General features: G+C 38.6%; 1 long non-coding RNA gene across 1 annotated transcript; it reads right to left on the bottom strand.

Moving 5' to 3' along the window:
- Window positions 1–1,171: 1,171 nt before the first annotated feature.
- Window positions 1,172–25,238, bottom strand: LOC134736228 (uncharacterized). The gene is made up of 3 exons (XR_010120125.1): window positions 25,107–25,238; window positions 13,076–13,180; window positions 1,172–1,363 (listed from the first exon to the last, which is right to left on the bottom strand). It is a non-coding gene; the product is annotated as an uncharacterized lncRNA (long non-coding RNA).
- Between the last annotated feature and the right edge of the window lie 1,355 nt (window positions 25,239–26,593).

Below are 26,593 nucleotides of genomic sequence, written 5' to 3'. Positions count from 1 at the left end.
TTTATTCCCAGGGGGTCAGGAGCTATAGTAACTTCTCAGCTGGAGAATGACACACTACCATTTGTGAGCATAATATAAGGGCAGCAGAGCCTCAGGAAAAGGGAGATGCATTGACTACTGTCTTCTGTCATAAGACATACTCTCACAATGGCTCTGATCCCTAGATAATGTCTTACAGCCACAGCAGTTTGGATCACAGTGGAGAGGGGGCACAAAATAGGCTCCATCTTTGGAATTATGCAACCATGTGGGCTTTTTTGGCAGCTCCCTATACTGGGCTCAGGGCCTGGGAGGACTGCAGGGTTCTTCTGCAGCAAAGACTGTAGGTGTCTGCAGCTTTCATGGAGGTTGCTGGGGAGCCTCCTGCTTACCTTTCTTTGCAGAGAGAGTCCCTCCTGGTTCAGAGCCAATCCAAACTGAGAAAGTGGAGACAGGTGGCAAAGGCAGGGTGTTTTGTTCCCTTTTACGTGCATCTATCCTGAGTCTCTGTGCTCTACAGGATTTCTGGCACTCCGCTGCTGTACTAAAATGCTTTCTTTCAAATACTCCATCAAAATATCATTGTTTGTTTATATTTTTGGTCTTTTTTGTGGGGGAGACAAGCATTAGGTGCCTCCAGTCAGCCATCTTGCTAATGCCACCTGAGACTTAACTTTTTTTTCTAAATTAAGTATATGGGGACAATAAGTCTGTCTCTAGAGTTTTGTGAGCATTGGAGATAATGTTTAATGGTAGTTGCTCAAATAATGCCCTTGATGATAATGATGGAATGTAGATAATGATATGATGAGGATAAGAATGCCTACACGGATGATGAATTAGGGGATGTAAGACATACATAGATAGCAATAATAATGTAAGGCTGGATGTTATGAGTACCTTAAGAGAAATTTGACATTCACAATGGAATGTCAAAAAAGAAACATATAGGCTTACATATTAGTATTAAGAGAAATGTTGTGCTAATTTAGAAAATGATAACTCAAACTAGCAAATGTATGCCCTGGTTACAAATATGTGGAAGCATACATATATGTTAAGAGGCATCTAAAATGATTTGATATAATTTGTATATTTTTTCTATAGAGTTATTTTACTCTGTGGTAAAATATATGCAACAATACCTACACACACATCTATGCACACTCACACACTCACCTAGTGGGCTTTTTCTATGTCAAGAGGCCTTTTCTTCATACCAATCTTGGTTTCTAGAGCAAAGAACTCATTACCAGTCAAGGCTGTTTTGGAAAGTATGACAAATGAATCCATGGCTTTGGTCCAGTTTCTAATGGACATGTATCCTGTTGACAAATATCTCCTTTCACAGTGGTCATACTTGGATCACTCAGCTGTTAGATCACTATCAAGGGAAAAAGAATCAGTCAAGCATCCATCTTCTCTTTGAAATCTGAGACTATATTCGTGGGCCACAGTGCCCATTTCTGCAAAGCAACCTTGGAAAGTATGCATGCATTAAGGATAGATGGAAACTTACCTGCAGAGGTTCCGAAATTCCAATATTACAGGAAGGAGGTAGAGATATCAGGAAATTGTGTTGTGCAAGTTGAAAGTGGACAGAAGTTGCTTGCATCTCCTCTATCAGAATATAGGGTCTTTTTCCACCCTTTGAATTTGGGTTGGTCTTGTGACTTGCTCTGACTAATATGAAGTAGCAATCATGCAATTGTGAAGTTCCAAGGCCTAAGCCTCAAGATACATTTAATTATTTTGATTGTTCTTTTAGAAATATTCTCTGAGACCATTATGCAAGAAAGCTAGAATGGCATTCCAGAAGATAACATGCCACAAGAAAGAAAACAAAGGAGCCTCAGTTGAGTTTCTGCACCAATTGTCAGGCGTAGAAGTGTGGGCATCTGGGAGCTTCTAACACACTTGAATGTACTTGCTTGAAATATTCCAGATGAAGCCAGCCCAACCAACCATCTGAATTGTGAGAAATAATAAATCACCGTTGCTTTAAGTAACTAGGTTAAGGGGTTGCATGTTACACAACAATAGATAACTGATACATTTGGTCATTGGGATCAAGTGAATTCCATAAGTGCCTTTCTGTTTTCTCCCTGAAAAAGCAATTTAGAGAGCAAGACTGGGGTTGGTTACATCTTAAAACATGACATCATGAAGAGGAAATGGCCAATGGTTGTGGGTTCCACAATTAAAACAGATTTATTCATTTAATAGCTATTAGGGAATCTAGCCAGCACTTGCATTCCCTCTGTGCTCTGAAATTAGTCCATCTTGTTTGCTTTCTTCTTTCCCACCCCACCTGCCCTCAAATTTTCACTTCCATGCTAACCAGGGAGCCAGAGAATTTTGCTTTCAGTTATACAGAGCAATGTGCTCTCTCCTTCTCATATTCAATCATTTATTCACTCATCAACTCACCCTCTCACTCATCACATATTTATCGATTACTTACTTTACTTTATGTGAGGCAATATGCAGGGGATATTTCTTTTTTACCATAGGTAAAAAAAAAAAAAATCATGTCATGGTTGCACATTCCAAATCCACTAATGTGCCTAGCTGGGAAAGTAAATAAATGAAATAAACTTTCTTTTCAAAGTACTCACCCTATTAAAAAGAAAAATTTGGTTATAAAACTGGTATTTTCTTGTACTACATGTATCTATGTCTATGTGCACACATGTTTAAGTGTATTATGTAGTATATGTGTATTATATGCAGTTTCATATGAGTTTATGCATTTTGGGGTATTCCTAGATGTGCATAGATGAGAATGCATATATTTTAGTTGCCATATGCTAGTTGGTATAGCTTATGAGTTTTAACGTGTGTGTGTGTGTGTGTGTGCTTATAAGTGGAAAAAAGTACAAGCAGGCTAGGGATAGTGGTTCATGCCTGTAATCCTAGCACTTTGGAAAGCCGAGCCAGGTGGACTGCTTGAGCCCAGAAGTTCTAGACCAGCCTGGGCAACATAGAGAAACCCCAACTCTACATAAAATACAAACATTCGCTGGGTGTGATGGCATCAGCATGTGGTCCCAGATACTATGGAGCCTTAGGTGGGAGGATCACCTGAGCCTGGGGGTCGAAGCTATAGTGGACTAAGACTGCACCACTGCACTCCAGCCTGGGTGGCTGAGTGAGACCCTGTAAATAAAAGTAAAAAAAAATAAAAGTAAAATAAAATAAAATAAAAACAGTACATGCAGAAAATATGCATTTAATATGGATACATTATGACTTGGGCGTACATGAATATGTGTATGTAAACATGTGTATGTATATGAGGAAGAGAGGAGGAAAACACATTGGATAAAGAATTCAGAAACAAAAGTTGGTTCATTTTCTATATGTTTCTAATGAAGTAGCAGCTCCTCATATCTTTGTTTTAGGCATCCCTGCCTTGACATTCCTGAAAGCATCAAAAATAGGAAGAGAAAAGATGGCCCCCGAACTTCTAATATCCTCTAAATTTCAGTATTCTATTTATTCATCTCTAAACCTCACTCCTGGGTGTTAAAGTTCTCTAAAAGAAAACCATAGCCATCATTTAAATAAAAAGATCAAAACGGTGGAGCCAAGATGGCCGAACAGGAACGGCTCCGGTCTCCAGCTCCCAGCCTGAGTGACACAGAAGACGGGTGATTTCTGCATTTCTGTTTGAGGTACCGGTTTCATCTCACTAGGGAGTGCCAAACAGTGGGTGCAGGACAGTCGGTGAAGCACACTGTGCGCGAGCCAAAGCAGGGCGAGGCATTGCCTCACTCAGGAAGTGCAAGGGGTCAGGGAGTTCCCTTTCCTAGTCAAAGAAAGGGGTAACAGACGGCACCTGGAAAATCGGGTCAGTCCCACCCTAATACTGCGCGTTTCCAATGGGCCTGGAAAACGGCACACCAGGAGATTGTGTCCCGCACCTGGCTCGGAGGGTCCTATGCCCACGGAGTCTGGCTGATTGCTAGCACAGCAGTCTGAGATCAAGCTGCAAGGTGGCAGCCAGGCTGGGGGAGGGGCGCCTGCCATTGCCCAGGCTTGCTTAGGTAAACAAAGCAGCCAGGAAGCTGGAACTGGGTGGAACCCACCACAGCTCAAGGAGGCCTGTCTGCCTCTGTAGGCTCCACCTCTGGGGGCAGGGCACAGACAAACAAAAAGTCAGCAGGAACCTCCACAGACTTAAATGTCCCTGTCTGACTGACAGCTTTGAAGAGAGTAGTGGTTCTCCCAGCACACAGCTGGAGATCTGAGAATGGACAAACTGCCTCCTAAAGTGGGTCCCTCACCCCTGAGCAGCCTAACTGGGAGGCACCCCCCCAGTAGGGACAGACTGACACCTCACTCGGCCGGGTACTCCTCTGAGACAAAACTTCCAGAGGAACTATCAGAGAGCTGAATTTGTGGTCTCACAAAAATCCGCTGTTCTGCAGCCACCGCTGCTGACATCCAGCCAAACAGGGTCTGGAGTGGACCTCTAGTAAACTCCAACAGACCTGCAGCTGAGGATCCTGTCTGGTAGAAGGAAAACTAACAAACAGAAAGGACATCCACACCAAAAACCCATCTGTACATCACCATCATCAAAGACAAAAAGTAGATAAAACCACAAAGATGGGGAAAAAACAGAGCAGAAAAACTGGAAACTCTAAAAAGCAGAGCACCTCTCCTCCTCAAAAGGAATGCAGTTCCTCACTAGCAACGGAACAAAGCTGGATGGAGGATGACTTTCACGAGTTGAGAGAAGAAGGCTTCAGACGATCAAACTACTCTGAGCTACGGGAGGAAATTCAAAACAATAGCAAAGAAGTTAAAAACTTTGAAAAAAAATTAGAAGAATGGATAACTAGAATAACCAATGGAGAGAAGGGCTTAAAGGAGCTGATGGAGCTGAAAGCCAAGTTTCGAGAACTACGCGAAGATTGCAGAAGCCTCAGTAGCAGATGCGATAAACTGGAAGAAAGGGTATCGCTGATGGAAGATGAAATGAATGAAATGAAGCGAGAAGGGAAGTTTAGAGAAAAAAGAATAAAAAGAAACGAACAAAGCCTCCAAGAAATTTGGGACTATGTGAAAAGACCAAACCTACGTCTGATTGGTGTACCTGAAAATGATGGGGAGAATGGAACCAAGTTGGAAAACACTCTGCAAGATATTATCCAGGAGAACTTCCCCAATCTAGCAAGGCAGGCCAACATTCAGATTCAGGAAATACAGAGAATGCCACAAAGATACTCCTTGAGAAGAGCAACTCCAAGACACATAATTGTCAGATTCACCAAAGTTGAAATGAAGGAAAAAAATGTTAAGGGCAGCCAGAGAGAAAGGTCGGGTTACCCACAAAGGGAAGCCCATCAGACTAACAGCTGATCTCTTGGCAGAAACTCTACAAGCCAGAAGAGAGTGGGGGCTGATATTCAACATTCTTAAAGAAAAGAATTTTCAACCCAGAATTTCATATCCAGCCAAACTAAGCTACATAAGTGAAGGAGAAATAAAATACTTTACAGACAAGCAAACGCTGAGTGATTTTGTCACCACCAGGCCTGCCCTAAAAGAGCTCCTGAAGGAAGCACTAAACATGGAAAGGAACAACCGGTACTAGCCACTGCAAAAACATGCCAAATTGTACAGACCATCAAGGCTAGGAAGAAACAGCATCAACTAATGAGCAAAACAACCAACTAACATCATAATGACAGGATCAGATTCACACATAACAATATTAACGTTAAATGTAAATGGGCTAAATGCTCCAATTAAAAGACACAGACTGGCAAACTGGATAAGGAGTCAGGACCCATCAGTGTGCTGTATTCAGGAAACCCATCTCACGTGCAGAGACACACATAGACTCAAAATAAAGGGATGGAGGAAGATCTATCAAGCAAATGGAAAACAAAAAAAGGCAGGGGTTGCAATCCTAGACTCTGATAAAATAGACTTTAAACCAACAAAGATCAAAAGAGACAAAGAAGGCTATTACATAATGGTAAAGGGATCAATTCAACAAGAAGAGCTAACTATCCTAAATATATGCATCCAAAACAGGAGCACCCAGATTCATAAAGCAAGTCCTGAGTGACCTACAAAGGGACTTAAACTCCCACACAATAATAATGGGAGATTTTAACACACCACTGTCAACATTAGACAGATCAATGAGACAGAAAGTTAACAAGGATATCCAGGAGTTGAACTCAGCTCTACACAAAGTGGACCTAATAGACATCTACAGAACTCTCCACCCCAAATCAACAGAATATACATTTTTTTCAGCACCACATCACACCTATTCCAAAATTGACCACATAGTTGGAAGTAAAGCTCTCCTCAGCAAATGTAAAAGAACAGAAATTATAACAAACTGTCTCTCAGACCACAGTGCAATCAAACTAGAACTCAGGATTAAGAAACTCACTCAAAACCGCTCACCTACATGGAAACTGAACAACCTGCTCCTGAATGACTATTGGGTACATAATGAAATGAAGGCAGAAATAAAGATGTTCTTTGAAACCAATGAGAACAAAGACACAACATACCAGAATCTCTGGGACATGTTCAAAGCAGTGTGTAGAGGGAAATTTATAGCACTAAATGCCCACAAGAGAAAGCAGGAAACATCCAAAATTGACACCCTAACATCACAATTAAAAGAACTAGAAAAGCAAGAGCAAACACATTCAAAAGCTAGCAGAAGGCTAGAAATAACTAAAATCAGAGCAGAACTGAAGGAAATAGAGACACAAAAAACCCTTCAAAAAATTAATGAATCCAGGAGCTGGTTTTTTGAAAAGATCAACAAAATTGACAGACTGCTAGCAAGACTAATAAAGAAGAAAAGAGAGAAGAATCAACTAGAGGCAATAAAAAATGAAAAAGGGGATATCACCACCAATCCCACAGAAATACAATCTACCATCAGAGAATATTACAATCACCTCTATGCAAATAAACTAGAAAATCTAGAAGAAATGGATAAATTCCTCGACAAATACACCCTCCCAAGACTAAACCAGGAAGAAGTTGAATCTCTGAATAGACCAATAACAGGTTCTGAAATTGTGGCAATAATCAATAGCTTACCAACCAAAAAGAGTCCAGGACCTGATGGATTCACAGCCGAATTCTACCAGAGGTACAAGGAGGAACTGGTACCATTCCTTCTGAAACTATTCCAATTGATAGAAAAAGAGGGAATCCTCCCTAACACATTTTATGAAGCCAGCATCGTCCTGATACCAAAGCCTGGCAGAGACATAACCAAAAAAGAGAATTTCAGACCAATATGCTTGATGAACACTGATGCAAAAATCCTCAATAAAATACTGGCAAACCGAATCCAGCAGCACATCAAAAAGCTTATCCACCATGATCAAGTGGGCTTCATCCCTGGGATGCAAGGCTGGTTCAACATACACAAATCAATAAATGTAATCCAGCATATAAACAGAACCAAAGACAAAAACCACATGATTATCTCAATAGATACAGAAAAGGCCTTTGACAAAATTCAACAACCCTTCATGCTAAAAACTCTCAATAAATTAGGTATTGATGGGACATATCTCAAAATAATAAGAGCTATCTATGACAAACCCACAGACAATATCATACTGAATGGGCAAAAACTGGTAGCATTCCCTCTGAAAACTGGCACAAGACAGGGATGCCCTCTCTCACCACTCCTATTCAACATAGTGCTGGAAGTTCTGGCCAGAGCAATCAGGCAGGAGAAGGAAATAAAGGGTATTCAATTAGGAAAAGAGGAAGTCAAATTGTCCCTGTTTGCAGATGACATGATTGTATATCTAGAAAACCCCATTGTCTCAGCCCAAAATCTCCTTAAGCTGATTAGCAACTTCAGCAAAGTCTCAGGATACAAAAGCAATGTACAAAAATCCAAGCATTCTTGTACACTAATCACAGACAAACAGAGAGCCAAATCATGAGTGAACTCCCATTCACAATTGCTTCAAAGAGAATAAAATACCTAGGAATCCAACTTACAAGGGATGTGAAGGACCTCTTCAAGGAGAACTACAAACCTCTGCTCAATGAAATAAAGGAGGATACAAACAAATGGAAGAACATTCCATGCTCATGGGTTGGAAGAATCAATATCGTGAAAATGGCCATACTGCCCAAGGTAATTTATACATTCAATGCCATCCCCATCAAGCTACCAATGACTTTCTTCACAGAATTGGAAAAAACTACTTTCAAGTTCATATGGAACCAAAAAAGAGCCCGCATCGCCAAGTCAATCCTAAGCCAAAAGAACAAAGCTGGAGGCATCACGCTACCTGACTTCAAACTGTACTACAAGGCTACAGTAACCAAAACAGCATGGTACTGGTACCACAACAGAGACATAGATCAATGGAACAGAACAGAGCCCTCAGAAATGATGCCGCATATCTACAACTATCTGATCTTTGACAAACCTGACAAAAACAAGAAATGGGGAAAGGATTCCCTATTTAATAAATGGTGCTAGGAAAACTGGCTAGCCATATGTAGAAAGCTGAAACTGGATTCCTTCCTTACACCTTATACAAAAATTAATTCGAGATGGATTAAAGACTTACATGTTAGACCTAAAACCATTAAAATCCTACAAGAAAACCTAGGCAATACCATTCAGGACATAGGCATGGGCAAGGACTTCATGTCTAAAACACCAAAAGCAATGGCAACAAAAGCCAAAATTGACAAATGGGATCTCATTAAACTAAAGAGCTTCTGCACAGCAAAAGAAACTACCATCAGAGTGAACAGGCAACCTACAGAATGGGAGAAAATTTTTGCAACCTACTCATCTGACAAAGGGCTAATATCCAGAATCTACAATGAACTCAAACAAATTGACAAGAAAAAAACAAACAACCCCATCAAAAACTGGGCAAAGGACATGAACAGACACTTCTCAAAAGAAGACATTTATGCAGCCAAAAAACATGAAGAAATGCTCATCATCACTGGCCATCAGAGAAATGCAAATCAAAACCACAGTGAGATACCATCTCACACCAGTTAGAATGGCCATCATTAAAAAAATCAGGAAACAACAGGTGCTGGAGAGGATGTGGAGAAATAGGAACACTTTTACACTGTTGGTGGGACTGTAAACTAGTTCAACCATTGTGGAAGTCAGTGTGGCGATTCCTCAGGGATCTAGAACTAGAAGTACCATTTGACCCAGCCATCCCATTACTGGGTATATACCCAAAGGACTATAAATCATGCTGCTATAAAGACACATGCACACGTATGTTTATTGCGGCACTATTCACAATAGCAAACAGTTGGAACCAACCCAAATGTCCAACAGCGATAGACTGGATTAAGAAAATGTGGCACATATACACCATGGAATACTATGCAGCCATAAAAAATGATGAGTTCATGTCCTTTGTAGGGACATGGATGAAACTGGAAAACATCATTCTCAGTAAACTATCGGAAGGACAAAGAATCAAACAACACATGTTCTCACTCATAGGTGGGAATTGAACAATGAGAACTCATTGACACAGGAAGGGGAACATCACACTCCGGGGACGGTTGTGGGGTTGGGGGAGGGGGGAGGGACAGCATTAGGAGATATACCTAATGCTAAATGACGAGTTAATGGGTGCAGGAAATCAACATGGCACACGGATACATATGTAACAAACCTGCACATTGTGCACATGTACCCGAAAACCTAAAGTATAATAAAAAAAAAATTAAAAAAAAAGATCAAACCCATCAGTATCATTATGAACAATCAACAAGGAAATATTGAGAAAGAAGATGTAAATAAGTTAGTATTAAACAAAACTGAGCATTGATATTTTACGCTGCTTTTATAGAGACAATCAGATCACCAGTCAAGGGCTTTGGTTACATAGGTTAACCCCTGAAACGTGCCACATCAGCTCCACTAATTAAAGATCAGGGAATTTCACTGAAACCATTAATGACATGGACTGCTGACAGAATGCCCTTTCTAGGCTGTTAAATGAGCAAGACCTTGGTTAGTAGTCATTACCAGTTTGGAATGAATTACTTGCTTCTCTTTCATACTGCACCCTTAGGAAGTCTTAATGGGCAATGTGTTTTATTTTTCTAGATTTAGCAATCACACAAGATAATGATGCAACAAGGTCTACACTGTCTTACCTTGGAGACCCCTGCCTGCTCAATATGTTCAACAGTTATGTTTGGGAGGTCCCAGTCTCATCAAGAAATTTCAACTTCTAACAAACCAAGCAAAACTATTATGTAATTTGTTGTGTTATCCTCAGAGCAAACTTTTTAAGCATCTGAAAGATCCTCAGAAATCTCCCACTCTACTCTAATCAGCCTTGCTAACAAATAATGCTTATGGCACTATTTAAAATAGAACTGTAACAACAAAGAATTTCCCCTTTTTTAAAAATTTAATTGAATTTAATTTTTTAAGTTCTGTGGTACATGTGCAGGATGTGCAGGTTTGTGACATAGGTAAATGTGTACCATGGTGGTTTGCTGCACCTGTTAAACCATCAGCTAGGTATTAAGTCTATTTGCCAGTAATACACATGCATTATTTCATTTCCTCTTTACAGTATCCATGTAGGTCATTATTATTATCACTATTTCAAAGATGATGAAATGGAGACTCAGAGAGGATTAAGGGACTCACAGTGGCATATGATAAGAACCTGGAAAATCTGGATTAAAATCCAGGTCTGCCTTATATACATTTATTCATTCAGCAAGTATTTGCTGAGCACTGTCCATACACTAGCACTTACTCTAGAAGCTTGGAACACAGCATTGAACAAAACACAAAAATTCCTTCTATGTGAATTGATGACTGGATTTCACAATGTGAATATCATTGCTGACCTTGATAGGAACAAGTTTAGTGGTCATGAATGACTGAAATAATTCAAGGAAGGATGAGAGACAGGGGTTTGAGACAGGTAGTTAGACAACTTAGAGAATGCTTTTAGAAAATTTTGCAGTAAAAGGTAGCAGAGGAAAAGACAAAAGTAGTCTCTGTCTTTCTCTATGTATATAGAAGATACAGATATAGATATATATCTTCAAATATTTTAACTAAGCAGGAACTAGTGGGCAAGTTAGAGGGGTTGGCTTTAGACAGGAACATAGACAGCAAAAGAAATACTGGGGAATAATGTTAAGGTTCTGGATATCAATTTAGATGGGAGGGATCGAAGAACATGAGCACATAGGTTTATTAGATGAGAAAGGGAGCTGGGAGCTTATGGAAATTCTCTCTCTTTTTCTCTTTCTTTCTTTCCTTCTCTCTCTCTTTTTCCTTCTTTCCTTTTCCTTTCCCTTCCTTCCTTCCTTCTTCCTTCCTTCCTTCCTTCCTTCCTTCCTTCCTTCTTCTTTCTTTCTTTTTTTCCTTCTTTCTTTCTTTCTTGTCTCTTTCTCTTTTTCTTTTTCTTTCCAAGCTCTCACTCTATCACCGAGGCTGGAGTACACCAGGCACGCACCACCACACCCAGCTAGATTTTTGTTTGCTTGTTTGTTTGTTTTTGTTTTTGTAGAGATGGTGTTTCGCCATGTTGCTCAGGCTGGTCTTGAACTCCTGGGCTCAAGTGATCTGCCTGCCTTGGCCTCCCAAAGTACTGAGATCAAACGCATGAGCCACTACACCTGGCCATGTTTTTTTCTTTTTTAATAAAATATAATGCAAAATAACTAGTTGAGACTGAGCATTAACATGAAGAGATTGGAGGCTTGAGGAGAACAAAAAAGGTAGAAAATGTCATCTAGAGGAGTGGGAGAGCTGCTGGGCCAGGGGTCAGTGTTATGATGTCCTGGCAGTATCAAGGACAAACTTAAGTCTGATTTGCATTTAAATATTGCAGCATACTTTTTCTTTTAATACCTTTTTATTCTTCTTTCTTTTGGTTGTCCTAGTTCTTAATCGCATTTGCACAGAAGAGAAATACAAATTTGTGGCTATAGCCTTTGTTTAAACTTAGAAGTACTAGATCCCAATAACAAATCAGTTGCCTAATAGCATTATGAGTTTGGGCTTGTTAAAGTTAAGCCTCAGTTTCCTCATTCATCGTATGAAGTTAATTTTATTCATAATGCTTTTGTACAGTTCAAAAGAATACTTTATGTGAACATGTATTAATCACTCTAAAGTGGTATATTCATGAGTTTTTCTTATGTTTTCATCTGAAGTCTATGTAGTAATGTGTCTTTAATACTGTATGTTTTATAATATATATTTGCATACATTAACTATACATTCTTGGTCTCTTCCACAATATTGTGTGTAATATCATCCCAAGTTAATGTCATTCCCATTTTTTGGAGGGAGACATAATGAAGTTTCAGATTGAGTGATTCACTCAAATGTATGCAGTCCACTCTGGCTTCTGTAGAAACTCTGGGTAGCTGATTTACATTTTAGAGACCTTGGTCACAGAACAAGCACAGACATATTAAAGTAGGAAGAAAGCAAATTGTTATTCAGGACCTTAACATTATTCCCTAGTGTTTCTATGACAATTTAAGTCTAATGACTTTTGTAGATACTAGAGTTCAGGGGTCTCTGCTTAAAGAACTGTCAGCTGCAAGAGCTAAATATAGAGCTTTTGGGGGCATTCAGAGGTCTCACACAGAGTATCCAAAAGAAAGAAAAAAATGCATAAAGGGGAATAAACTCTACGTAATATGGGTGTTTTTCTGAATCACCTAAGTAAAGATTGCAGACAAGCAGAGGAAGACATCGAGTCTTTCTTTAGAAGAAAGAAGGCTGGAATAATAAGCACTTCTTCAAACCTTGAATCTCATGTTTAAGTATGCACAACACATTTTAATTATCATCAGTATTATACCATTCATCACCATGCTGCATTGTAATAAGAGGTAATAGGATGCATTGTCCCTTTCTTACATTAGACGTGTCAAGTACCATAAATAGGACAATTGACATAATTGCTGTAAATCCCAGGGTGTGTATGTGTGTGGGTGGTAGTGGGGGAAATGATCACCCAGCCCTCACTCACAGTATTCTAGGATGAAGTTGCATAATTGCATCTAAAAATGGTATGTCACCATTAAATGTACTCACAGTTCTTGCCTCTGGCGCATCACCACCCTCACTCCTCTTTTCTGGGGAAAAGGGGTTGCTACTGTTTTCATTATGTTCCAGTAAATCTTCACCATATTCTGTGGGCTGATTGGAGACAAAAAGTAGGGCTGATATTATTGGAAGCAAGCTCATTAGTTAGTTAAAAGAAACCTTATTTAATTACCTTTGGATGACGAATGGGATAGGACATTTCACATTTTCATGACAATACAGAAATTGAAATTAAACAACATCATCTAAAATAATTATATTCCAGAACATGTCTTGACATACTGGAGGAAGAAGGGCAGGATCAGCCATCTGACAGGGATTTCAGCAGCAGTTTATGTAGAAAAACATTGCGAATTTGTTATAGTATCTCACAATTTTTTAAAAAATCACCTTGAAACAATCACAGAGGGAGATGTACGTAGTAGAAACACCACCGTCTTTCTAGCCAAAAACATGAGGTAGAAGATGAAGCAATTTTGGTTATCTTCAAAATGGAGAAGGGTAACTAAAGCCATTGAGAGCTGAGAGTCATAGTACAGTCCCAGAGTCAATCCCATTATCCCATAAAGCTCATCTAAACAGACCATTCTAATCTGCAAAATGTCAGAGAACAGTCACAGAACATGCATTTCTAACTTGTGTTTTGCCTTGCACTGGTGGATTACACTGTATTTTTCCTTAACATTGCTACCAGAACTGTCTTTTTATGAAAATTATGTTAATACTCCATTAGGCTAAGCTTCATCCTAAATTTTTTTCTCTCTAAAAGCGGTCAGCATTTTGAAAACATTTTGAACACATGCATTTAGAATTCTTGTGCTCACGTCAATTCATTTTCCATAAAGCATCTAGAATGATTCTTCCAAAAGTTTAAGATGAATTCTGCTGTTCCTTTGCTAAATAAATTTTATTATCTTCCCATTGCATTAGGAAAATGTTCAAATTTGGTAGCATGTTTTAAAAGGCTTTAAAAAAATGCTTCTTGGCTTTTTGGCTAAGATCAAATGTAAAATGCTTCTTTTGATCTGGCTCCTGCCTAAGGTAAAAACCTCATTGCATATTATCTTTTCCACCCATTCCCCCCAACACCTACCTGAACCCCTTGGTCCCCCACCTTTTTATTTACATTTTCCAAGTTAACCATATTATCTGCCATGAGGTCAAGATAGAGGCTCTTAACATCTGTCAGGGACATTCTCTCCGCATGTGTAAATTACATCACCTGGCTAACTCCTTCTATTCTTCTGGTGTATATTAACTATCACTTTCTTTGAGAAAGACTTCAATGCCTACTGCTCAACTTACATACAGGTGATTTAGATATTCCAAACAAGGGCTAGCATAACCTCTGCGTCCACTACCTGAGCTTTCTTTCCCATTGCAGTCAATGACACCCTCATCTGTGTTCAAGTCAGAAATCTGGAAATCATTCCTTTTCCTTACTCAGATATACTCTTTGGGGGCATAATCGGCGTAGTCTCAACCTTGACACATTATCTGGTAAATTGTGATTTTTTTAACTTTTTATTGACTGATTAACTCAATTACTTATAAAACAACATTTGTCCATCTTTTTACCCACAAATTTTATATAACAGTTATTTGATAAATATTTTTAGATGGGTAAACACAGGCAGCTTTAAATTTATGTAAGGATTTAAAAGTGAAAGAAACAAGGCCCTGTTGAAAAAGACATTAGGGGGCTATACATTCTGTATTCCATCCTGGAAGCTCTCATTGCAGATCATCTTTTTTCTTTTTTGTGTTCTGTTTTGTTTTGTTTTGTTTTTGAGGTGGAGTTTCGCTCTGTTGCCCAGACTGGAGTGCAGTAGTACAATCTAGGCTCACTGTAACCTCCACCTCCCAGGTTCAAGCGATTCTCATGCCTCAGCCTCCTGAGTAGCTAGGACTACAGGAGCACGCCATCACTACTGGCTCATTTTTGTCTTTTTAGTAGAGCCAGGGTTTCACCATGTTGGCCAGGTTGGTCTCGAACTCCTGACCTAAGGTGATCTGCCCACCTCAGTCTCCCAAAGTCTTGAGATTACAGGTGTGAGCCACTGTGCCCGGTGCAGATAACCTTAATTAAGCCTGTTGAACTTAAAGTAACTCAGCCTCCTAAACTTATTTCATCGAGCATTTCTTCCTACTTAAGTCTTAAGTTATGAGAAAGATGCTTTGTAAGAACTATTGAAGAGAAAAGAACAAGGGACTTGAGGAAGAAGATGGTGATTTAAATATTACCTCTGCCAATTGCTGTTCATAAGACTTAAAAGAAGTTACTTAATCTCTCTGCACCTTACTCTTCGCATCTTTCAAATGGGTGTAATGATGCCTTTCTGTCAGCCTTATCATGTTAGCAAGGTGGTGTGTTAGTGCCTGTAACACAGCAGGCACACAGTAGAGGTGTCTCTCACTTTGTAGCTCCCAACCAGCCTACTCTCATCCAAAATGTATGAAATAATTTTGTTGTCATTTTTGTTGTTTTCTTTTACTATAACAGTAAAGGAGACTTGGCTGTGACTCTAAGTTCCTTTGTTTACAACAGCTGTTCTCCATGGAGTCAGAGATCATTAATAGTTGATTTTGACCATATACATACCAGCAGCAGTCAAGATACAATTCTTCAATCTTCCCTGGAACTGCAGATGGCCACAGAACCATTTGTGCCTTGGAGACTGAGTCATTCTTAGAAACAATATGGAAGGAAATGACCATTTGCTACCTAACATATAAGCTTTATGCTGATGGAAAACACTGAAATCTTCCCAATTTATTCTTTTTCTTTATGGATATTTGTACTGTTATTTTCTTTAATGTTCTAGAAAGAAAGCCACCTTGATGATGTTTCTTAACATAATAATAACTTATATTCGTATAGTGCCATATACTATGTCTACTACAGAGCTACTTCCATTCATTCCAAATGACATTTACGAACCACCATGTGTCAGTCACTAGGGATGTAAGGGAGATTTTAACGAAGAATCTGCTCGCAAGAGATCATACAGAAGTATATGGTCACTAAACACTGAAATCCAGACCAGCTCCTGTTCAACTTTCGGGAACATTAGATATAAGCCATGGTCCGCATTTTAAAGCTGAGAAAACTGATCTAGAGAGTGGATAAATAGCTTACTCAAAGTGACTCATAATTGCCTTCTATCATGATTTCAATAGTTAAACCTCACTGACTCATACTACTAAGAGAAAATTACTCTAAACAAATAAAACATGTAAATTGATGAGTCTATTAAAATAAATATATTTGTCTTATTTCATATGGAGAAAAAAGCACAAATGGTTACATAATTTTTGATAAATAGACAAGAAATATAATTACCATAGTTCACAGGACTTTAAAATCACTTCATTAGAATTTCTAAAACCATCTTAAATAGTTTGACCCTGGGTGGGGGGAAAGTGTTTATATTGTTAATGTGCTAATACGTTTTTCCTTTTGCCTGTCTTCATAATGTTCTCTTTATGATAATCCATGATTTAATCATACCAGATTGTTATATTTTCCATAATAATTTATGTTCTTTACTGTGCCTTGAATCTCCTTGTTTTCTTGAACACCAGGGATATGATACTCATTCTATAAGACTTTGTCAGATAGGAACTCCTCTCCTGATTTCTTCAGATAGAATTAGTTAGAAACTAATTTATGATCTCACAACACTATGTAAATATTTCTACTACAGCATTTTAATCCATGATGCAACAATTATTTCCTTATGTGTCTGTGTTAAGTATATAATCCCTGACTTGTCTATCATCATCATTATGGACAAGAACAGTACAAGTAATAGTTACAATACGTTAAAGTCTTATTACATGCCTGTGTTACAGACTTTACAAGAATTATTTTATGATAACAATTCGCTGTTATTATATCCATTTTCCAAGTGAAGAAAAACAGATTCAGCCAAGTTCACAGAAATATGAACATGGCAGTCAGAGAATTTAAATCCAGATCAGCCTGACTTTACAGCCTAGAGACTCTTTAATTATTACATCAGAGCCTATCTCTGTACTTGACACCCAGGCTTGTACCTAAATATTTTTTGAATTGCATTAAAAATTAAACTCAGAGATTGGATGGGGATGCACTTTCATCTAGCTAAAGTCAAATAAATACACATTGCAAATTAGTGAGGCCCAGATTAATGAGGCCCAGGCAGAGTTCTGCTGGTGGTGCTAGCAGATGTTATTATGATCTATTATTATAGCTAATAATCATCATAATTACAATCTGAACTATGTGTCTTGGTTACGTAATTTTCTCTGACTCATCACAGTGCACTAAACTGGACAAAGATATGGGGTTATCTGCTGCGTGTAGTTGCAGTTGTATTAGACAACTTGAATAGTTGAGGGAAAAATTAAATGTCTTGCATCCAGCTCTATTTTGTGTTGACCTAAAGAGAAATAAAACCAATAAGGAAGATATCTCTTTAGCAATTGTTGAGGCATCTGTTAGAATCATGCTATCTAGGGAAAGAAACATTTATATTTATTTAGCACCTACAATGTACTAAATGATTTATCTCATTTAATTATCTAAGAGATTAGGAGGGCTAGTGATTATCATTGTTATTGTGTAAAATGAGGACACTGACTCAAAAGTAAACAGTTGTAAGGTCAGCAGGGAGAAGGATAGACACTAGGTGAGGAAAATTGACAGAAAAATACTGCAGTGATATGGACCAAGGAGCCTGTCCTTGCACTTCCCTGATGGCAGAACATAGTAACATGATTGGAGCAGAGTTTTAGGTCCCGAGTGATGGAGCCTTGATTACCAGTGGGCTAGGTCACCATAGGTTTATGAAGGGACTTCTCTCGCTTTTGCCTCCCTTGGACCAGCTAATGCAAAGCCTGGTAACTTAATGCTTATTTACTGTTCTCTGTTTTCTTTTATTCGCACACTTCAAGATATTATTTTCTTTGTGTGATCGCCAGTGGTGGAAAAATTAGTTTAGAGAAAAGAGGGAGAGATTTTAATTTTGAACTTTAGGCTAAATGATATCACATTGCTTAATTCACAAAGGAGTACTTCTTTGAAGACTATTTTTAATGAGCTAATAATTACATTGTTGCCCAGTGTCCCGTTTTCTACACACACACAGACACACGCACACACACAATCTTTGGAATGGAATTTTTTTAAGAGAGAGATTACTGGTTCAAAGCAGAATGCATGTGCTCTTGGATCTTCTAGCAAAATAGCACCTAAAAGTACAGTAAATCTCACCCTAGCACCTCTAATATAGTCAATCTTCTCAAAGGCTGCAATTGGAAATATCACATTCAGGTAAATTCAAACAACCTACTCTTCTCTTTCAATAATAATAATAACTAATTGTGTCTCATGCCTACTCATTCCTAGACATGAGGAAATTACTTTGGAAATGTCTTCACTGGGATTCTTTAGATTTCAAGGGACAGAATCGCAACTTATGCTGACCTAGGCAAAGTAGACAATTCATTGGAAAAAATAACAGAATCAAACAGAAGTCTGGACAGGCAAACCACAAGGAAGAAGTAGATAAAACTAAGTGTCAACAAAATTCAGGGACCTTACTCCCAATAGGCCTCTATATCTCTTGTCTATGCTTTTTTTGGTATATTGTTTTTACTGTCTCTCACTGCAGAACAGCTACCTCTACATTGTAAAAAAATAAAATAAAATTGTAGGAGCTGACAGCTCTCTAGTATTCCATCTAATAATTCCCAGAACAAGAAAAGGGAAAATTCTCATTTTGATACAATTTGAAAATGAATGCCCTAGAAAGGGCTCTGTTGTTTAGCAAAGTTTGGGTTGGATGACCATCCCTGTACCAATTAATGTAACCAGTGGTTAAAGGATGGAGTAAAACCTTCTAATAATAGGTCTTTGTGCAAACACACAGTTTGAATGGCAGAAGAAACAAATCCTTCAGGAGACTTGCTGTTTAGCTAAAGCAACAGGTATTCCAAGAAAGGTGAGGTGATTTGTTCCCAAGATAACATAGTAAATATGGTAGGTAAGAAGCTAGAATCTAAGGCTTTTTCTTCCAAAGCAAATACATTCTTTTCTACTTCATGTAATTATTCCCATCCAAAGAATCACTTCACCATTTTACAAGGTTAATCTCACCAATTTGTCCTTCACATAGTAACCTTATCTCCACCTCCATGCCATCATTCATTCGGTCTTTTATACCTCTAGGCTTTCCTCTACCTTCTACTTATTCTTCTTGGTCCATGGGTCTTTATATTTTTCAAGATGTCATCCATGCAGAGTAAACCCATTAAGGGTCCCCTTGTCCTCCAATATTCTAAAGCACATATATTTTACTTATATCATTTTTTGTGGTTTTATGTTAATTTGAATTCCTTACTATTGTGTGCCTGTGGATGTACCCTTTTTTCCCCTTTTCTTTCTCCAAGCTGATTATAAGCCTTTTGAAGTCAAGGAATGTATCTTAAATGCCCATATTCAAAACAATATTTTAGTATGAGACTGACCTTATAATTATAAGATTTATACAGTTAGTAAAATTAAATTTAACAATCATTCATAGTACACTTATTATAAACAAATCACTGTTCTAAGCACTGGATTAATTGCTTGTGTTATTGTTGTTGTTTGTTTGCAGATGGACATCATAGCTTACAGAAGAGTGATCACCATATACAGAAGAATTATGATCTACTCCTTTGTTTTTCTCCCCCAACTCTGTCCTCACTTCCTAACTTGCATGCCATAGCCTAGTCACACCAAATGGCTCATTAGTTCATGAATATGTGGTGGTTTTGAAGCTTTCCAACAGTGAGCATGTAATTTTCTCTGCCTGGAATGCTTTCCATATCTTTTTTTTTTTTTTTTCTTGAGATCGAGTCTTGCTCTATTGCCCAAGCTGGAGTGCAGTGGCCTGGTCTTGGCTCACTGCAACCTCCTCCTCCCAGGTTCAAGGGATTCTCCTGCCTCAGCCTCCTGAGTAGCTGGGACTACAAGCATGCACCACCAAGCCTGGCTACTTTTTGTATTTTTAATAGAGACAGGGTTTCACCATGTTGACCAGGCTGGTTTCGAACTCCTGATCTCAAGTGATCCACCTGCCTTGGGATCCCAAAGGGCTGAGTGTTGGGATTACAGATGTGAGCCACCATGCCTGACCTGGGATGCTTTTCATATTATTTTATGGTTAACACTGACCTTAGTAAACTTCCCCAAATGAGAGTATGGCTCTTTCCCCTACTAAGCTTCACTGATCACCACCTTGGCATACAGTAGTCTCCCATTACACTACATATGTATGTATCTATCGCATCCCACTCTTTTACTGTTACTATTTGAAAAAGAGGGGCTGTAGAAACAAGGATTCTTTTTCCTGGCATGTATGAAAAACTGGGCAAGGGAACAGCAGCCAACTGCAGTTCTGCCCAGAATGCTCTCAGCCACCATCTCGTAATTGAAAAGTGTCACTCCGAGGGGAAATGGCCACTCAAGGTAGCGGCTGTAGCAGGCTGGTGTTTATCACACTACATCTTGCTATTTTTTAGACTAGTTCCTGCTGAACTTTTCCCCTTCCTTCTGATAGCTTCTCAGCTGTTTACCAACACCATGGGGAATCAGTATGGCTATTTTGTTATTGAAATATGTTATCTGGGCTTTTTTTTCTTTTTGCCTTCTTTTTCTGGGGGGGAGAGAAAATAATCATGGAGTAGAAACCAAAGAATTTGATGCAATCAAAATATTCCCAAGATGGCAATAATTTGTTTCTAAGCACAGAGCTGCAGGTATTTTATTTCTAATAACAACCCGTAATATAGATTTTTTTTCGAGGTTGTTTTTCTTTATAGCCCTGGTGATAGAGGTTATTATAATCATCTGGCTGAAATGGGTGAGGGAGGATAGGACTATTAAGCCAACAGGAAGCCAAGGGCTTTGTGACTTCAGTACTTCAAAGCCTAAGCATGCTGTATGCATCTGTCCACGTGCTTTTCAATCACAAAAGGCCATTGTCTGCTTTGCTTAGAATCAACTTTGACTTTCCATTTTTCACGCCTTGCCCTGAAACATAATATTGGTCTCTTGGCTCGACCTAACAGGAGCTATCAGACATGGATTCAAGTTCTGCTCCCTAACTTTCTAGCTAGATGACCCTAAGTAAGACTTTCAATGTCTATTGGTGTTTCTCTTTTCTTATTTTGAAAATGATACCTAGCTCACAGGGAAATCAACAATGGGAGGATTGCTCAAAGTGTCAGATGAAATAATGAATGTTAAAATGTTTGGTAAGACTGAGTATTAAACAAAGAGTTTTAAGATGCTTTTGCTCATTACTGAACAGTTTTTCATATGATTACAGATGCTATTGTTCCTATATATATATATATTTATATATAGATATAGATATGGAGAGAGAGAGAGACAGCCAAATGCTCATTCTACTTTTATTTTTTATACACTTCATCTACTGTTTGTCATTGTTCTTCCAAAATAGATATCATTTATGTGAGGGGATCAGTTTCTGGCTTGAGCCAAACCAATCTCTTTATAGAAAACTGAAAATCTCGTGAATTCCTCTATGTTTAATATTTGTCCACACCATTTGTGTCTCCTGCTATACCCTCTTTATATACTTCTACCTAAATCATTCCAATCCTTGTATACTTAGGTAAACTCCACTCATGTTTATTATTTTTTTATTCTTTCTCACAGTCGTTCCTGATTATTTTCCTCCTAGAGCCACACTTTAATAGTTTTCTAATCATCTGTAACATATAAAGAGGTGGACTTAATCTTCACTATTTTTTACTGTTAGTTTTCTTTGCACATATTCATGCCATACATCCTCATGAACTTCATGGGCTGGGTCAGCATTAGCTTTTGGATTCTTTGTACATCATAGAAGCCAAAAGATGATGATAAGGAGGAAAAGTATAAGGATGATGGTATGATAAAAATAATAATGATGATGATAATTATCTTAGTGATGCTAGTGTCAATGATGACAATGATGACACTGTTGCTGATGGTGATTATGATGATGATTCTAAAACCTGCCAACTTTAGGTCCTGAGTAGTAATGAACCAGTAGAAGTCTGAGAAATCCAGATTATATCCACAGAAAAGATAGATGACAGATTGTTCAGTTAGTGTAGAAAGAGGGAATGTGTTGGTACTAAGAATCCAGACAGTGCAAACCAGGTCAGAGCTTGTGTAATCTAATGGACTCTGGAGTAAAGGATGCTTAAACTATTGCCACATAGTCTGGCAGAAAAGAGAAGTCAGAAGGAACCAGGCAGAAGAGGGGTTTGGAGCATAGGTCTGATTATTGAAGCAGTTTTCTGCAATAAATCTGGAAAGAGAAGTCATGTGATTTGAGATCGCATCTCTTCACTTTAAGGTGATAAACGTGGATTTGGGAAGTGGACAGGACTATGTCAGGTCCTAGTTTTACCTATTACCAAACATTTGACCTTTGTTACTTAATGCCTGTACATGTTTGCTTCTTCTGTTTAATGGGGTAACTCAGAATTGCTGTACAGATTAAAAGAATTAATGTTTGTAAACTGCCTCTTTTGGTGCTTGGCATATTGTAAATTTTCAATTATGGTAGACAAATATAATAAGGATATTTCAGTGGATGAGGAAGCATATTGAGACCCTGCAGCTGGTGCTCATAGAGAGACAGGCAGCAGAGATTCTATTTTTAAGAGAGATACAATGGTTTACAACAGGTTGTCAAGGAAGTCGGAAGCATGGTCCCTAATCTTCAACCAATGGATAGCATAGCAGGGCTCCAGGACCATAATTGATGGGTTGAGTCAGAGAGCAGGACTTTAGGTCTGCCATTTGATTGAATTGCCAGGCAGGGAGACTGAGGCAGCATCCCAGGCATACAAATGGAATCAAGACAGCAGGGAAAATCAGGAAAAAATTACTCTGCACACAGGTTTGGGGAGTGTATCCTAAGAAGCAAATACCAGGTGGATATTTAAAGCAGCAAGATTCATTCCATGTCACATACTCTGATGGGCCTGAAGCTAGTATACCATCTGCCCTGTCAGACTGGCTCAGAACTCGATGAAGCCAGGTTTACAGATGAAAGCCATGTTTCCAATTGTGATGCCATACGGAAGGTGGAAAGATGAAAATTGTATAGATGTGCAGTCAAAGTACCAGGCTAATTATGTCCCCTGAGGTTTGGGCCAAATATGGGGGTCCTTGGAAAAGTGGAATAAAAATATATAGGAGCAATTGGCATATGCCACGGAGAATAAACATGGGAAGATGCACCAAAGACCCACTCAGTGGGTCTGAGACTCTTACGTTGAATCTTGAAAGTTATTAGCTGTGCAATCTTGAGAAAGCAGTTTTAGCCTTCTAGACCCACTTTGTCTCTACCTATAATACTAAAAATAGCTGTTTTTTATTGAGCAGTGACCAGGTACCAAACTTATATTGCAAAAGGCCTCACATGCACTATCTTATTTCAATCCCATAACAACTTATGAGAGACAAAACATTATTTTCTCAATCTTCAGATGAGTCTGATGAAGGCTAGAGTAGTTGTACAACTAAATAAGGGTCACAGAGCAAAGAAGGGTTGAAATCTGGATTTCAGTTTGAGTCTGTTTGACTCCATATCATCAGATCTTAATTTCTACACTTACAGCAGAATCCAATGTTGTATGATTTTTTTTTTGCATGACATGGCCTGGTGACATATCACATGTAGTAAGTAGGTAGGGTGTTTTTGCTAAGAGAGCTTAAAAAGATAACATATTTAAGCAGAAAATCAAGATTAGCATCTCAGACTTTAGTGTTTGTTGATGAGCCTATACATGAGTCCAGTGATGCTGTATTTTCTATAGATAAGCAACTCCTTTTCCTTTATGCTAGTATTTCTCAATGGCACTACCATTGACATATTAACTCTTTATTGTGAGGGGCTGTCCTGTGCATCGTAGGGTATTCAGTGGCATCCTTGGTCTTCAGTCTCCAGATGAGAGAAGCACTCACTTTTAGCCCCAGTTGAGACAATAAAAAATGCCTCCCAACATTGCCGAATGTATTCCAGGAGCAACACTTCCCAGGTTGATAATAATTCTTCCTAATTTATCACTATATTTTAGTATCAGCATGGAAGGCAGGCTGAGTATCTTCTCTTTAGATTAAAAAGTCACTGCAGGGGTGGATGGTTTGTCAATATAGTGTACAGAGAACTCTAGGTCCTTTATGTCATTTGACATGAAACCCTAAAATTATACAAAACTGAAGTCTGCTATAAAGTGTAGTCTGTGCTGCTTTAGTTCAAATGTGACAGGTAATAGCACAGAACCTGGTCAGCCCAATATGAGTTCAAATCCCAACTCCACCATTCATTTGCTAACTCTGTGAATTTGGCCAAGTTTCCTAACCTCTCAGAACCTCATTTTACTCATCTTTAAACATAAGGATTATAATACAATTTATTTCAAGAAGTCATCTATAAAATGGTGAAAATGGTGGGATGAATCTCATAAAGACACGATAACTTAATCTTTGTACAGCATAGTGTTAAAAAAAGAATAAGCTGAATGAATGTGAACTGTTACTTTTAACAATGTCCGGCCTTATTCAATAATCGGTTGCATTTTCTTTCTGCCAACTGGACTGCTAATGTGATTAGACGGTAAGCTCTTTTGAACAGAAGCCATATCAAAACTGTTTACTGCTGAGTTTCTAATTCCTAGGGCAGTGCATGGACTATAATAGGTGCTCAGTAAATATTTGATGAATGAATAAATGGATTGAATAACGAACTAATATTCTAAGAAGAATCAAATGTTGTCAGTATCATTAAGGGTTCATTATTTCAAGAGCACTAATTGTAATGCCAATGGGTTGAGTGGAAATGGGAGGAAAATAATATTTATTTTAATAAGTATGGAGAGATGGAATCTATACACCAGTTAGATTTTGAAACTGTGTAAAAGTTAATTTGAATATAAAAGTTGATTCAGTTGGCCTTCCCCTTACCTGAACGCAAGGCAGATCATTATTGAAACATATACTTCCAGGAACAGAAGAATAACGAGCTGCTTGCTGCAATGTCACTCCCATGAAGGAGAGCCAAGGTGGTCCCAGGAGAGATACCTTTCTTCGCTGGGTAGAGTGGACGCAGCTGTATTGATTATGAGAGAAGAACAAAAAAAAAAAAATGATGTTGGGCATAGACAAGAGAGGAATGATTCCATCTATGGAGATCTGAGCCAGCTTTTGTAGGAAAGGTGGCATCTGACATTAGCTCTTCTCCAGCGTTGAGACAGGAATCCATACATTTAGAAATAGACAGATATTTATAACAAAGATTATAAACCTTACTTCTGCCACTCACTTCCTAGGTGTGCAATGTTATTTTTACTTTATTTATAACCTCTTTTTAAGCTCTAGTTTCCTTATCTAACAGATGGATAAAATAATACCATATCCTTCATGAGACCGTTGTAAGCATTACATAAAATAAATGCTAAAATCATTTGGCATGGTTCCTGGCACACAATAATCACGAAATGCAAGCAGCTGCTATTATTGATGTTATTATTATACATGAGTTTGCATTCCAGGGGATATACAGCATAAACTTGGGGTGTAAAGAGGCTATAAATTGCATAAGTTGGAAGCCAGCTCTGTTTTTGAGAAAATGCAGAGGGAAGTTTGGGAAGAAATGTAGGTAGGAATCAGATTGATGAGGGCATGGAATGTAGTTCTAAAGATTTGGGGCTTTAATGACAAGAATGAGAAAATGGAGATATTTTTGGTTTTCTGTCAATCAGAGCGCTTATTTAGGCATGAAGTGGCCTTTCAATCTCTGTAAATCAATTCATATAGGTGACCTGGCCCAAATTCTCTGTCTGAAAAGGAAACGTTGCTTGTGGCAGGATTTATTCCCTAGCCAATCTTCTCTATTTTCCTGCCAAAATGAGGGCCTCTTTTATTGTGTGATGGAGAGAGAATGCCACATGTAATTAGAGAGAATGAGCAGAGAGGAAGAGAAAAGGCAGTGAGCATGCCACCGTGCTGGCGGAAGTCTCCCAGGAACAGAAGGTGATGCGTTGTGACAGATGCCTTTGTTATGTTGTTTGTTAAACACTGCGTGGCTGCATTTCACAACATTTCTGAATCTGCCCCTGCATTCCCTGGGTATTTTGGCAGCAGAAAATGAAAACTATTGGGGCTGGAGAGTCGGGGCTGGGGAGTGGTTAGCAAGGAGGGCGGCCCAGAAATAATAATGCAATGAGATTCGTGTTCAAAATCACCTTCACCAAATATACCATGCTCATGCAGTCACTGTTTGTTTTAGGGTTTGAGAGTTATTGCTTAAGAGATATGTTCATTGTATCTAATTCAATTCAAATTAAGTGAATATTTGAATACCAGCAATGTGCCAAACTGCGTTAGGCTTTGGGGATAGAAATAGGATAAAACACTATCTTTACTCTCAAGAGAGTCACAGTCTAGTGTAA

This window comes from Symphalangus syndactylus, chromosome 3 (assembly GCF_028878055.3).
Source record: "Symphalangus syndactylus isolate Jambi chromosome 3, NHGRI_mSymSyn1-v2.1_pri, whole genome shotgun sequence".
NCBI lineage: Eukaryota > Metazoa > Chordata > Mammalia > Primates > Hylobatidae > Symphalangus > Symphalangus syndactylus.
This window is presented reverse-complemented; position numbering and strand designations above follow the sequence as displayed.